Below are 15370 nucleotides of genomic sequence, written 5' to 3'. Positions count from 1 at the left end.
AACGTCTTCGTGATCCAACCGATCCAAGCACTGAACGTACGGCACCTCCGTGTTTAGCACACGTTTAGCTTGGCGACGTCCCTCAAACTCTTGATCTAGTAGAGGCCGAGGGAGCGTTCCGTCAGCACGACGGCATGGTGACGGTGATGATGAAGTTACCAGCGCAGGGCTTCACCTAAGCACTACGATGAAATGACCGAGGTGTGTAACTATGGAGGGGGGTACCGCACACGGCTAAGAGATTGTCTGTTGTGCTATTGGGGTGCCCCTGGCCACGTATATAAAGGAGGGAGGAAGAGGAGGCCGGCCTAGGAGGGGCGCGCCTATAGGGGGAGTCCAACTAGGATTCCCAATCCTAGTTGGAGTCCCCTTCCTTTTCCAAGAAGGCAGAGAGGGAAGGAGTAGGAGAGAGAGAAGGAAAGAGAGGGGGGCGCCGCCCCCTCCCTAGTCCAATTCGGACTTGCCATGGGGGGGGCGCGGCCACCCCTTGAGGCCCTTCTCTCCTTTCCCGTATGGCCCATTAAGGCCCTTTACTTCCCTCGGCGAATTCACGTAACTCTCTGGTACTCCGAAAAATACCCGAATCACTCGGAAACTTTCTGATGTCTGAGTATAGCCTTCCAATATATCGATCTTTACGTCTCGACCATTTTGAGACTCCTCGTCATGTCCGTGATCTCATCCTGGACCCTTAACAACCTTCGGTACATCAAATCACATAACTCATAATACAATTCATCATCGCACGTTAAGCGTGCGGACCCTACGGGTTCGAGAACTATGTAGACATGACCGAGACACATCTGTGGTTAATAAACAATAGCAGAACCTGGATGCTCATATTGGCTCCTACATATTCTACGAAGATCTTTATCGGTCAAACCGCATAACAACATACGTTGTTCCCTTTGTCATCGATATCTTACTTTCCCGAGATTCGATCATCGGTATCATCATACCTAGTTCTATCTCGTTACTGCCAAGTCTCTTTACTCGTTCTGTAATGCATCATCCCGCAACTAACTCATTAGTCACATTGCTTGCAAGGCTTATAGTGATGTGCATTACCGAGAGGGCCCAGAGATACCTCTCCAATACACGGAGTGACAAATCCTAATCTTGATCTATGCCAACCCAACAAACACATTCGGAGACACCTGTAGAGCATCTTTATAATCACCCAGTTACATTGTGACGTTTGATAGCACACAAGGTGTTCCTCCGGTATTCGGGAGTTGCATAATATCATAGTCAGAGGAACATGTATAAGTCATGAAGAAAGCAATAGCAATAAAACTAAACGATCATATATGCTAAGCTAACAGATGGGTCTTGTCCATCACATCATTCTCCTAATGATGTGACCCCGTTCATCAAATGACAACACATGTCTATGGTTAGGAAACTTAACAATCTTTGATTAATGAGCTAGTCTAGTAGAGGCATACTAGGGACACTTTGTTTTGTTTATGTATTCACACATGTATCAAGTTTCCGGTTAATACAATTATAGCATGAATAATAAACATTTATCATGATATAAGGAAATATAAATAACAACTTTATTATTGCCTCTAGGGCATATTTCCTTCAGTCTCCCACTTGCACTAGAGTCAATAATCTAGTTCACATCGCCATGTGATTTAACATCAATAGTCCACATCACCATGTGATTAGTTCACATCGCCATGTGACTAATACCTAAAGGGTTTTACTAGAGTCAATAATCTAGTTCATATCGCTATGTGATTAACACCCAAAGAGTACTAACGTGTGATCATGTTTTGCTTGTGAGAGAAGCTTAGTCAACGGCCATGTCACATTCAGAGCTGTATGTATTTTGCAAATATTTTATGTCTACAATGTTCTTCATGGAGCTACTCTAGCTAATTGCTCCCACTTTCAATATGTATCCAGATTGAGACACCGACTCATCCGGATCGGTGTAAAATCGTGCACCGGCGTAACTCTTTATGATGAACCCTTTATCACCTCCATAACCGAGAAATATCTCCTTAGTCTTCTAAGGATAATTTTGACCGCTATCTAGTGATCCACTCCTGGATCACTATTGTACCCTCTTGCCAAACTCATGGCGAGGTACACAATAGGTTTGGTACATAGCATAGCACACTTTATAGAACCTATGACTGAGGCATAGGGAATGACTTTCATTCTCTTTCTATTTTCTGCCGTGGTCGGGTTTTGAGTCTTACTCAACTTCACACCTTGCAACACATGCAAGAACTCCTTCTTTGACTGTTCCATTTTGAACTACTTCAAAATCTTATCAAGGTATGTATTCATTGAAAAATCTTATCAACCGTCTTGATCTATCTCTATTGATCTTGATGCTCAATATGTAAGAAGCTTCACCGAGGTCTTTCTTTGAAAAACTCCTTTTAAACACTCCTTTATGCTTTTCCGGAAAATTCTACATCATTTCCAATCAACAATATGTCATTCACATGTACTTATCAGAAAGGCTGCAGTGCTCCCACTCACTTTCTTGTAAATACAGGCTTCACCGCAAGTTTGTATAAAATTATATGCTTTGATCAACTTATCAAAGCGTATATTCCAACTCCGAGATGCTTGCACAAGTCCATAGATGGATCGCTGGAGATTGCACATTTTGTTAGCACCTTTAGGATTGACAAAACCTTCTGGTTGTATCATATACAACTCTTCCTTAATAAATCCATTAAGGAATGCAGTTTTGATATCCATTTGTCAGATTTCATAAAATGTGGCAATTGCTAACATGATTTGGACAGACTTTAAGCATCGATACGAGTGAGAAATTCTTATCGTAGTCAACATCTTGAATTTGTCAAAAACCCTTTTCGACAAGTCGAGCTTTGTAGATAGTAACACTACTATCAGCGTCCGTCTTCCTCTTGAAGATCCATTTATTCTCCATGGCTTGCCGATCATCGGGCAAGTCCACCAAAGTCCACACTTTGTTCTCATACATGGATTCTATCTTAGATTTCATGGCCTCAGGCCATCTGTCGGAATCTGGGCTCATCATCTCTTCCTCATAGTTTGTAGGTTCATCATGGTCTAGCAACATGACTCCCAGAATAGGATTACCGTACCACTCTGGTGTGGAACATATTCTGTTTGACCTACGAGGTTCGGTAGTAACTTGATCTGAAGTTTCATGATCATTATCATTAACTTCCTCACTAATTGGTGTAGGCATCACTGGCACTGATTTCTGTGATGAACTACTTTCCAATTTGGGAGAAGGTACGATTACCTCATCAAGTTCTACTTTCCTCCCACTCACTTCTTTCGGGAGAGACTCCTTCTCTAGAAAGGATCCAGTCTTAGCAACAAAGACCTTGCCTTTGGGTTCGTGATAGAAGGTGTACCCAACAGTTTCTTTTGGGTATCCTATGAAGACACATTTCTCCTATTTGGGTTCGAGCTTATCAGGTTGAAGCTTTTTCACATAAGCATCGCAGCTCCAAACTTTAAGAAACGACAGCTTAGGTTTCCTACCAAACCATAGTCATATGGTGTCGTCTCAACGGATTTAGATGGTGCCCTTTTCAACGTGAATGCAGCTGTCTCTAATGCATAACCCCAAAACGATAGTGGTAAATCGGTAAGAGACATCATAGATCGCACCATATCTAATAAAGTACGGTTATGATGTTCGGACACACCATTATGTTGTGGTGTTCCCGGTGGCGTGAGTTGCGAAACCATTCTGCATTGTTTCAAATGAAGACCAAACTCGTAACTCAAATATTCACCTCCATGATTAGATCGTAGAAACTTTATTTTCTTATTAGCACACTTTTGCAGGTAATACACTGTAGGACTAATATAGTTAGTGTAAATAATAACTTTCCTTAGTAATAACTATGCATTCATAATTGTGTGGACTGTTGTTGACTATTACTTGCTGCAGGTCAAAGTGAACAAGATAGCTCACATATGCCCCGGAGACAAAGGCTCAGGTCTACAAAGAGTAGGTGGGTGGTAGATGCTGTGAAGAACTGGGTGAGGGAGAAATCAAATACTTCAGTGCCAACTCTGCAGACAGACTTGAAAAAGAAGTATGGGGTGCATCTCCCTTACATGAGAGTTTTTTATGGTAAGCAAATGGCACTGGATAAAATCTATGGTAAATGGACTGATTCATTCCAACTCTTGTATACTTTCAAAGCTCAAGTAGAAAAGGCATCTCCTGGTAGTGTGGTTAATATTGATAGACACACTATAGAGTTTAAACTCAATGCAAAGAAAAGGTACAAAGAGTGCTTTAGGAGAGTTTTTGTATCATTTAAGGCCTCTTGGCAAGGTTTTCTAGCTGGCTGTAGACCATATCTAGTAGTAGATGCAACAACATTAAATGGAAGGTTTAGAGGACAGCTTGTTAGTGCTTGTGATGTAGATGCATGCAACTGGATCATTCCAGTTGCATATGGAGTGCTAGAGACAGAGAACATTGAGAGTTGGACTTGGTTTTTCCAGAATTGTGTGCTCCAGTTCAAAACAGGCCCCCTGGCAGACCTAGAAAGACCAGGATTAGGGCAAAGTTAGAAGGAAAATGATTTGGGGGCAGGAGAAAGAAATGCCCTAGATGTGGAAGACTTGGTCACCATGGCAATAAGTGCAAAGAGTCAATTGACCCAGCTTTTGGAGAAGAGGATGAGCACTGGGGTGCTAACAATGCACCTGAACACAATGATGTACTATATGATATAGATGAACCTATAGCAACAAATGAGGATGATGCAGTAGAAGAAACAGAAGCACAAGTAGTTCTTGAAGATGATGCACCAGTTCCTGTAAGTGATGCACCAACTGTAGCAAGTGTTGTAGGAACTACTGTGAGGTAACCTGCTATTATAACTACAACTAATTGATTTATCTATCAAATTACTTCATTGTTAACTAATAAAAGCTTGTGTTGTTACTTTTCAGCCCAAGGAAAATTACAAAAGGCAAGCAGATAGAGGTGACAACCCTCTTTCACCAAAGAAGAAGTCGAAAGGTGATATGCTCATGACTGGTGGTTCTGTAAGTTGAAGCAACCATCTTAGCAGGTCTACCTCTCCTAAGAAGGTGCCAGCTGATGCTAGGAGCACTAGGAGCAAGTCCAGACTCTCTTCTAATCCTGCATGGAACACTAGGAGCAAGAGGGGAAACTTGCTGTGAACACTGTGTGATCATGTCATTTGAGTCATGTTTGAACTATGTAGCTGAAGCTTTGAACCATCTGTTTGTTTGAACTATTTAGTTGATGTTGTTGTGTGAAATATGTAATGGATCATGTTGTCTCATGTTGTTATGTGAACCTATGTAATGGATCATGTTGTCTCATGTTACTGTTGTCATACCTTGTTGTTGATGTTGGCATTTTGTTGGTATTATTTGGAATTGTTCCTGGTCATAACTTGCTGTTGTTCATCATTGATGTTGATCCTATTATACATTGTTGGTATCTTGAGTGACCACAATGATGCATTATCATTGATCATTGATGTTGTCGATCACTTCCTCCGGCACGTATTACTTGTCGCTCAAATGGATGTCGATCATGTTTCATTGGGACCATTTGATCGGCGAGTAATATGGATTGGAGAGGTACAAACAAAAACAACAAGATAGAGAGAGATCACAAGATCCAACTGATGCTTTTCAATTACTTTGTCTTTCCAAAAGATGCATAGCATCAAAGTTACACAACCAGGAACAACTCACATCATGAAAAAGTTCACAACATCAAGCTAATTTCTACTTAGTGCCAAACTAGCTTATTTTCACTGACTAACACTACAAGAAATATGTCAACTTGTGACCACCACTATTGGTCACTGAATGGTCACTGTTTTCAATTTGTGACCTTTTTGTGACAAAAAACATAAGGTCAAAAGCTGGCCGTCGTTAACTGACTATAGCGACCTTTCTTCTGGAATGGTCGTAGACGTTTATGACCAAAATATGTCTACTGTACTGTTTTGGTCACTAGCAGCCTCCCCAGGCCACGTAGGCATCCAGCGTGGCAAGCTGATGTGGCACAAGAATCAGCCCGGTCCAATTCGGTTTTCTACATGGGCCTAGCCCAACAATTCGGCCTTTTTAATGTATTTTTTTCCTGTGCTTTTATTAGCTACATGGGTCTGGCCCAACAATTCAGCCTTTGATTTCTAGGCCTTTAGCCTTTTTGCTGCCATTTCTTATTTGGGCCTCGGCCTTTTTACAATCCATTTTGAACCAGGTCCCAATAGTCAGGTCATCCAATTAGGTCCCACTTGTCAGTTTTATTTTGTTTCTTTCCCATTTTAAAGGACCCACTAGTGAAATGGGACCCAAGTGTGTTGTTTTGGTGCCGTACGTCAGTTCGCTATTTGTGCAACAACAAATAACTTGATTCAAACAGAGCCAATAACACACACAAAACTTAAACGGCAACCAAAGTACTTTACAATCATGGCAGTATAAATCAGGTATTCAACCGTGGGGAAATCCTTCCGACTAGGTGAAAACGCACGAAATTACATCGCTACCAGGTGGGGAAATCCTTCCAACCAGGTGGGGATTTCAAATCCCCATCATCGTCTTCCTCGGCTGCTCCTTTGCCCAGGCGCTCTAGGCCCTGCTCCTCCTCCACCCAGGCGTGCATGCTTCTCCTCCATGCGCCCAGGTCAGGCCCGGCAGTAGCAGCGATCCAGGGGCATTTCCAGCAGCATCGATCTAGGGGCGGTTGTCGGCGCATCCTACGGGAATGAACAGTAGGTCATTCTTCTCCTGAAATAGCATCAACAACAGGTCAACAACAGCATCAACAACCGGTCAATAACAACATTAACAACAGGTCAACAACAACATCATAAACAACAACAGTTTGACGTATTCCTTGGTGTTTGTTCATAGCATCAGTTTGACAGAGGCAACAACAGAGATTACAGAAGAATTGATATGACAGCAGCAGCAACAATTTGGCACAACTTAATTTTAATCACTCCAAGCACATGGTTTCAATTAATTTTAAGCTACTCCATTTAAGCTACTAGAATGTTCATTTCATGCCCAATGGTGATATTTACTCCGTAGCAACATTAATATAGGATATCATTTCAGTAATTCAGAATTGGGATGGTCATTTTTGTGCGCTAAATTTACATTCAGAAACTGAATGAATTTGCGCATAGTGGAACTGAATGAATTTCAAATTATGTTGCATGCAAGAAGAGGAGCGGGAGTGCGCTCTAGCTAGTGTCCTTGTCAGCTTGTGCAAAACAAGCAGCATTCATCAAGATTAATTCATGGAGTAAGAAGAAATACAGAGACAACATCATCATCTGATGATGCGCTAACCAATCAACGGTTTCGTTTGTCCAGATCACAGGTAGTGTGACAGAAGAAGAGACTACATGGATATCCCCGACGGTGGCACGGAGGTCGGGCAAGTCCTTGACGGCCTTGATGTGGTCAACGACGTTCAGCCTGTTGACGATGCGCTTGAGCGGGTTTACCAAGCGCTCCCATGCAGGCTCCACGCCCTTCTCAAGCTCCTCCAGCTCACCCTCATGCATACAGAGAAACTTCAGATGAGCTAGACTGAAACTCTTGTTAGTTGCCACCTACATAAAATAGTCAAGACTAGAGTCTAACTCAAATCAGGTATGCATTCTTTGGATGTTAAATGGAAGCTTTATATATATGGCTATAAGGTATGATGCAAACCAACCAAAGTTTTCATCTCCATTCTGAACAAATTAGACTGCAATGGAGTTGCTTAATACTTATAGCATGATTGGTTTTCCGTTCTGAAACTGTAGACATGCTGTGCTTGGCTCATGCTTCAGATATGATCGGTCAACAAAGATTCAGATTGTGCCACAAAGGCACAGTAACAGCTGATGGATATACAAGTACTAAGACAATACTCTCTCGGTGTCTAATAAGTGAAGCAAGTAATGAGTAGTTACAAATATGGTGAAATTGTTACAAATATGAGCAAACAACAGTATTACAGGAAAATAATACATAAGCTACATAAAATCAGGTAAACAAAGAGAAGGATTGGATGGTAACACAAACATCTACTCTGCCCTGCTGTAACAAACATGTACTTAACTCCTTACATACACCAGTGCAAGTGTTGTTCACATGTTACTACTTGATTCAACTTTACACATATAAATAGACAAGACAATAAACATGCATAAAGAGACGTCTAGTCTAGCATCAGACTAACTTACTGGTATAAAGAGACATGGCAATTCATGGTAGTTGTGGCAAATTCCTATGATAGAAGAGGACTGACAGAGAATCCTATGATGGAACAGGGAGTAATAAGCTGTGGCAAATTCCTTATACTGTCAATGTGGCCAACCTGAAACTTTTCTCATGTGTTTGTTTCTCTACAATCAGACAATTGACAAGAGTAAAGAATGCAACAGTAGCTAAGCTTTGATGTTCAAATATTGGAAGCCTTTAAAATCTTGTTTCACAGGTATTTTGACTTATATTTATAGCTCTCTAGTGAACGAGTACTACTTCTCATCACGGTTCATATGAATACCAGACTTGTACCAAAATTGTTTCAATCATATTTTCTTTTGCCATAACACAGAATAAAGAACCGTTACTTGACATAGTATGATCCGACAGAATTTTAGTTTATAAAACAAGGAAGGGGATATAATGGTTTCCCTTGCTCAATTTCTTAAGCCTACAAATAGCATTAGTTTTTGAAAGCACACATCACACATATTTCTAATCTGGATAAAACAGTAGACATAAATAAAATTTTCTACAACACAACAGTAACATCTTTAAGTAAAGTATAAATTGTTCCTATAGCTAATTAGGCTCTAGTACACGACCAAACCAACCGCTGAAAGCACACGACCAAAATAACAGCTGAAGAATCTGCTCAAAATTCCATGGATCAACTTGTCCTTCACCAGATTGTTCAAGGAGGGCAGAGCAGTAGTAGTAGATCGGCCTTTCTAGTTCCGTTCACATAGCCAGATCGGAGAAACCTGCAAAAAATCGCATGGATCAGATGCATAGATGGAGAAGAAGAAGAGAATAGAAGGGAAGGATCAAGTGACGAACTTGAGCCGGTGGTGCTCCTCCTAGGCCGCCATGGATGATCCGATGCCCGCGGGATCTTCTACATGGCATGCCCCTTCCTTCACAAAACCAGATCTGGTATCTTCACAAACATGCAAGAAAACGGGCGCACGCATCAGATTTGGGGAGGGGGGAGGGGGCGAGATGAATGAGAAGCGAAGGGAGGAGCAGGGATGCATACCACAACGCTGGCGGATCTGGGAGGGAGCGCCATCTCCTTCTTCTGGTTAGGGGAGGGGAAAGGAGGCCAGCGGTGTGGTCCAAGGAAGGGTGAGGCCGGTGGGGGAGGGAGTGGTCGGCGGCGGAGATGTGGGTGGGGCGACGAGGCGAGGCAAGGCCTGAGGGAGTCGAGGAGTGTGTTGCACACCGCCGGAATCGTCCGGCCTAGATCTAGATGGCGGTGACAGAGAGGGACTTGGTGAGTGGATCCGGCCAGGAGGCGGCGCACGGCCTCGGCGTCCGAGGATCGGGCGGCCGCGAAGAGCGCCTGGTGGGAGAGCGGTGGGAGATCCATCGTCGGGCGTGCGGCCAACCGGAGAGCCGACGCGGAGCTGACTAAACAAAACCCTAGCGTGTCGGCCGACCTGCTCGACTCGATCTGGGCATAGGGTAGGGAGAGATGGTGAGGGAAGGGAGGGACGAGGTCGGCGGTGGGTGGGACCGGCAGGGAGAGGACTGGATCGGGAAAGGAGGCCGGGGAGAGGACTGGATCGAGGGAGGAGTTGGCGGTGGCTGCGAGGAGAGGAGGGGTGCGATGGGGGGAGTCAATGGGATCTGACCTAGGGTTTGGGCTGCGGGTGGGGGGTATCTCTTTTTCATTTTATTTTCTTTTTTTCTGTAGATAGATGGATGGATGGATGTGGGATGGAGAGATGGAAGGATGGATGGATGGGCGCCATGTCATCGATCCGTGGGAAGAGTCCTGATTGGTTCAAAAACCAGTGATTGAAAAAAGTGTCTAAGTACTAAAAATAGAGGGATTTTGTGAAGTAGCTATCAAAAATATTTTGCAAAATGGCACCACACAAATTTTCACTAGAGTTAGACCACATTTTATGGGTAAGGACCAATTTCTATGCATTTCTGATCTTTCTAGCTATTTTTAATCATTTTTTGAGTGCCCAAAATGATTTTTTTGTGAAGGACCTACCATATTTTTGTTGCAAAATTGTACCAAATCAATTTTCTAAAATACTAGGACATATTTAATGCACAATTGACCAAATGATTGGGTGTCAAAAATTTTGATCCACCTCTCATGAAAAAGACAAATTTCCGCTCATTCAGTAGGAAACAGGTCAAATTTGAACTACAGCGTCCTCATTGTTTGCTATTTATTTTTTCCAAAAATCATTTCTAGGTACAAAGTATCTATTTAATCAGAAAAACACCAAAAAAATTCCAAGATTCAAGCACTAGCTAGGAACGGTCATTCCCGCCGTTTTGACCGCATTTTGAAACAGGCATAAAATTTTAAAAAAAAATAAAAAAATTGGAAAACCTTCGCATTGCGTCATTATGTGACCAAGTTACCAGGAAAAATAATAAACTTGTAATACGGCAATTATTTTAAAAAAGTGTTCTCGGAAACGAGCTATCATGTCTGAAGATTCATGGCTTTCAAGCCAAATGATCAATCTTATGGCCACATTCATGGCATAGTTTGTTCAAATGATCTCATATTGTGCACAAGGGTGCTTCTTGTAATTCTAAACAATGTTGCCTAAGGGAGTTTTCATTCTTTGCACAGAAAATACATTTTCCATTTTCCGAGTGCCCGAAATGAGTTTTTTGTGAAGGACCTACCATATATTAGTTGCAAAATTGGACCAAATCAATTCTCTAAAATACTAGGCCATATTTAATGCACAATTGACAAAATGGTTGGGTGTCAAAAGTTTTGATCCACCTCTAGTGAAAAAGTCAAATTCTCGCCGATTTAGTAGGAAGCGGGTCAAATTTGAACTGCAGCTGCCTTATAGTTTGCTATTTATTTTTTCCAAAAATAATTTCTAGGTACATAAGTATCTATTTAATCAGAGAAACACCAAAAAAATTCCAAGATTCAACCACTAGCTAGGAACGGTCATTCCCGCCGTTTTGACCGCATTTTGAAACGGGCATAAAAAATTCAAAAAAAATCAAAAAATTGGAAAACCTTCACATTGCGTCATTATATGTGACCAAGTTACCAGGAAAAATAACAAACTTGTAATACGGCAATTATTTTAAAAAAGTGTTCTCGGAAACGAGCTATCAAGTGTGAAGATTCATGGCTTTCAAGCCAAATGATCAATCTTATGGCCACATTCATGACATAGTTTGTTCAAATGATCTCATATTGTGCACAAGGGTGCATATTGGAATGGCAAACAATGTTGCCTAAGGAAGTTTCCATTTTCTTTGGACGAAAAATTCATTTTCCATTTTTTGAGTGCCCCAAATGAGTTTTTTTGTGAAGGACCTGCCATATATTTGTTGCAAAATCTTACCTAATCAATTTTATAAAATACCAGGCCATATTTAATGCACAATTGACCAAATGGTTGGGTGTAAAAAGTTTTGTCCACCTCTCGTGAGAAAAGACAAATTTCCACCAATTCAGCTGGAAGCGGGTCAAATTTGAACTGTAGCTACCTCGTAGTTTGCTCTTTATTTTTTCCAAAAATCATTTCTAGGTACATAAGTATCTATTTAATTAAAGAAACACCAAAAAATTCCAAGATTCAACCACTAGCTAGGAACGGTCAAGCCCGTCATTTTGACAGCATTTTGAAACGGGCATAAAAAATTCAAAAAAATCAAAAAATTGGAAAACCTTCGCATTGTGTCATTATATGTGACCAAGTTTCTAGGAAAAATAATAAACTTGTAATATGGTAATTATTTAAAAAAAGTGTTCTAAGAAATGAGCTATCATGTGTGAAGATTCATGGCTTTCAAGCCAAATGATCAATCTTATGGCCACATTCATGGCATAGTTGTTTAAATGATCTAATATTGTGCACAAGGGTGCATCTTGGAATTCAAAACAATGTTGCCTAAGGGAGTTTTTATTTTCTTTTCACGGAAAATACATTTTCCATTTTCCGAGTGGCCGAAATGAGTTTTTTTTGTGAAGGACCTACCATATATTTGTTGCAAAATTGGACCTAATCAATTTTATAAAATACTAGGCCATATTTAATGCACAATTTACAAAATGGTTGGGTGTCAAAAGTTTTGATCCACCTCTGGTGAAAAAGACAAATTCCCGTCGATTCAGCTGGAAGCGGGTCAAATTTGAACTGCAGCTGCCTCATAGTTTGCTCTTTATTTTGTCCAAAAATCATTTCTAGGTAAATAAGTATCTATTTAATCAAAAATGCATGGTTTGATGGCGAGACATCGAGGTTTGGGCGGTGGCCGAGGGACCCAACTCTAGAGCGTGTAAGCTCGCATGCCCGCCACGTGGTCACCGCGTGACCGTGGGGTTGCCATGTGTTTTGGGCGGCCTAGGCATGTCTAGTGGGTTGGGCACTCCCCAGGTAGGTGCTAGGAAGAAAATCACAACATAAGATTCTCATGACGAGACCGATCGATGGTCAAACATGAATAAGCAGCCAAGTGTTTGATTTGCGGTACGGGAAATGCACATGGCTAATGGGCGTGAGTTTTGGCTGAGGATGATCAGTTACTAAGAAGACCATCTTCACAAATTTTCACCTCAAAAGGAGGAGCCTAGGTGGTCCCTGCTTTGCAAAGTACCACACTAGACATAAATACGAATGTTGAAGCTGGGCTCAAAATAATGAATGGATTGATCTGGCATTTGGTGGAGGATGGTTATTTGGGCATAGGAAAGCACTGTAGAAAATTGATACCATTTGGACATGCCAAAGTGGTACTTCCTTCACAAAGTGCTGCTCTAAACAGAATAGGAAAATGATTATTGTTGAGTTACTTTTGAACTAGGCAAGGAATGTTTTAACATATTTGATGAAGATACGATCCAAACAATTTATGGGATTTTTTTTTGGAATTTTTGGATTAACAGAAATAAAGGTTGCTTCACAACCTAGGGCAAAATTTGACACATGGACATGACACATAGGCAAAACTGATGAGATGGCGCCTAGTCATCACAACCCACCACAATCTACAAGGCTATGACCATTTATATTGGTCGTTAACAACTAGAAATAAGGCAGTGGACCAACACTATTTGCTTTATGACCATTTCGTGTAAGGAAATTACGACCTTTCTGACCAAAATGGTCGCAATGGTTTAGGGTTTGGAGCCCCTCGAACAGGTTTTGACCAATTGGTCTCAAATGGTCATAGATCTATGACCAATTCTTCCAGGGTCACTGACAGAAGGTCACTAGTTGACATATTTCTTGTAGTGTAATATGCATTCTTTGAACCAAACAAATATGATAGAATGCATATGCCAACAATTATCATCAGAAATGCCCATGTTTCCATCTGATCATGCTTCTTCTGCAACTGTAACTTTAACTTCTTCTTTTTCTCTCTGAGATGTGTCACCCTCTTCTCTAAATGATGAGCTTTGAGCCAACTTGCTTGTAGTCCATCATGTAGTGTCTCAAATGCACGCCCAACAAGATCTAGAGGAGGAGGGTCAACCCACACAGCCCATTCACATTCATCAGGAAGCTGCAACATGAAAAATATCGTCAAAATGCGATCTTGGCACCAATTTGTTGCAAAGCAGATACAATCTAGCAAATTACATCAAGGGGGCATCCAAGAAAACGTCTCCCCGTGCTTGCTCCTCCCCAGGCGACACGGCAAGAGGGAACGAGCCCGTGCCTCGGGCACCGATGCTTGGAAAGCTTCTCAAGGCCGCAATAACTTGGATCCGGCATGTAGAACTTGGAGGAGAACTGCACTGTGCTGACCCCATCGACCTACGAGAGAGAAAATCCCCAATTTTAGCTCAAACCCTAACGAGAAATCCGCGGGCGCACACTGATACGTCTCCAACGTATCTACTTTTCCAAACACTTTTGCCCTTGTTTCGGACTCTAACTTGCATGATTTGAATGAAACTAACCCGGACTGACGCTGTTTTCAGCAGAACTACCATTATGTTGTTTTATGTGTAGAAAAGAAAAGTTCTCGGAATGTCCTGAAAATCCACGGAGGCACTTTTTGGAATTAATAAGAATTATTGGGCGAAAGAAATACACCAGGGGGCCCACGCCCTGTCCACGAGACAGGGGGTGCGCCCCCCTATAGGGCGCGCCCCCTATCTCGTGGGCCCCCTGGACCTCCACCGACCTCAACTCCAACTCCATATATTCACGTTCGGGGAGAAAAAAATGAGAGAGAAAGTTTCATCGCGTTTTACGACACGGAGCCGCCTCCAAGCCCTAATCTCTCTCGGGAGGGCTGATCTGGAGGTTTGCTGGACGGTGATGGGTTGGATGAGATTTACCATGTAATCAAGTTAGTTTTGTTAGGGTTTGATCCCTAGTATCCACTATGTTCTGAGATTGATGTTGCTATGACTTTTCTATGCTTAATGCTTGTCACTAGGGCCCGAGTGCCATGATTTCAGATCTGAACCTATTATATTTTCATGAATATATGTGTGTTCTTGATCCTATCTTGCAAGTCTATAGTCACCTATTATGTGTTATGATCCGACAACCCCGAAGTGACAATAATCGGGATACTTCTCGGTGATGACCGTAGTTTGAGGAGTTCATGTGTTCACTATGTGCTAATGCTTTGTTCTGGTTCTCTATTAAAAGGAGGCCTTAATATCCCTTAGTTTCTGCTAGGACCCCACTGCCACGGGAGGGTAGGACAAAAGATGTCATGCAAGTTCTTTTCCATAAGCATGTATGACTATTTACGGAATACATGCCTACATTACATTGATGAATTGAAGCTAGTTGTATATCACCCTATGTTATAACTATTACATGAGGAATCGCATCCGACATAATTATCCATCACCGATCCATTGCCTATGAGCTTTTCACATATTATTCTATGCTATTTACTTTTCCATTGCTACTATTACAATCACTACAAAACCCAGAAACATTACTTTTGCTACCGTTACCTTTATTATCATACACCTTTTGCTACTAAACACTTTGCTGCAGATACTAAGTTATCCAGGTGTGGTTGAATTGACAACTCAACTGCTAATACTCAAGAATATTCTTTGGCTCCCCTTGTGTCGAATCAATAAATTTGGGTTGAATACTTTACCCTCGAAAGCTGTTGCGATCCCCTACACTTG

Source organism: Triticum aestivum, chromosome 2B, assembly GCF_018294505.1.
Source record: "Triticum aestivum cultivar Chinese Spring chromosome 2B, IWGSC CS RefSeq v2.1, whole genome shotgun sequence".
Taxonomy (NCBI): Eukaryota; Viridiplantae; Streptophyta; class Magnoliopsida; order Poales; family Poaceae; genus Triticum; species Triticum aestivum.
Note: the sequence above shows the minus strand (reverse complement) of the source record.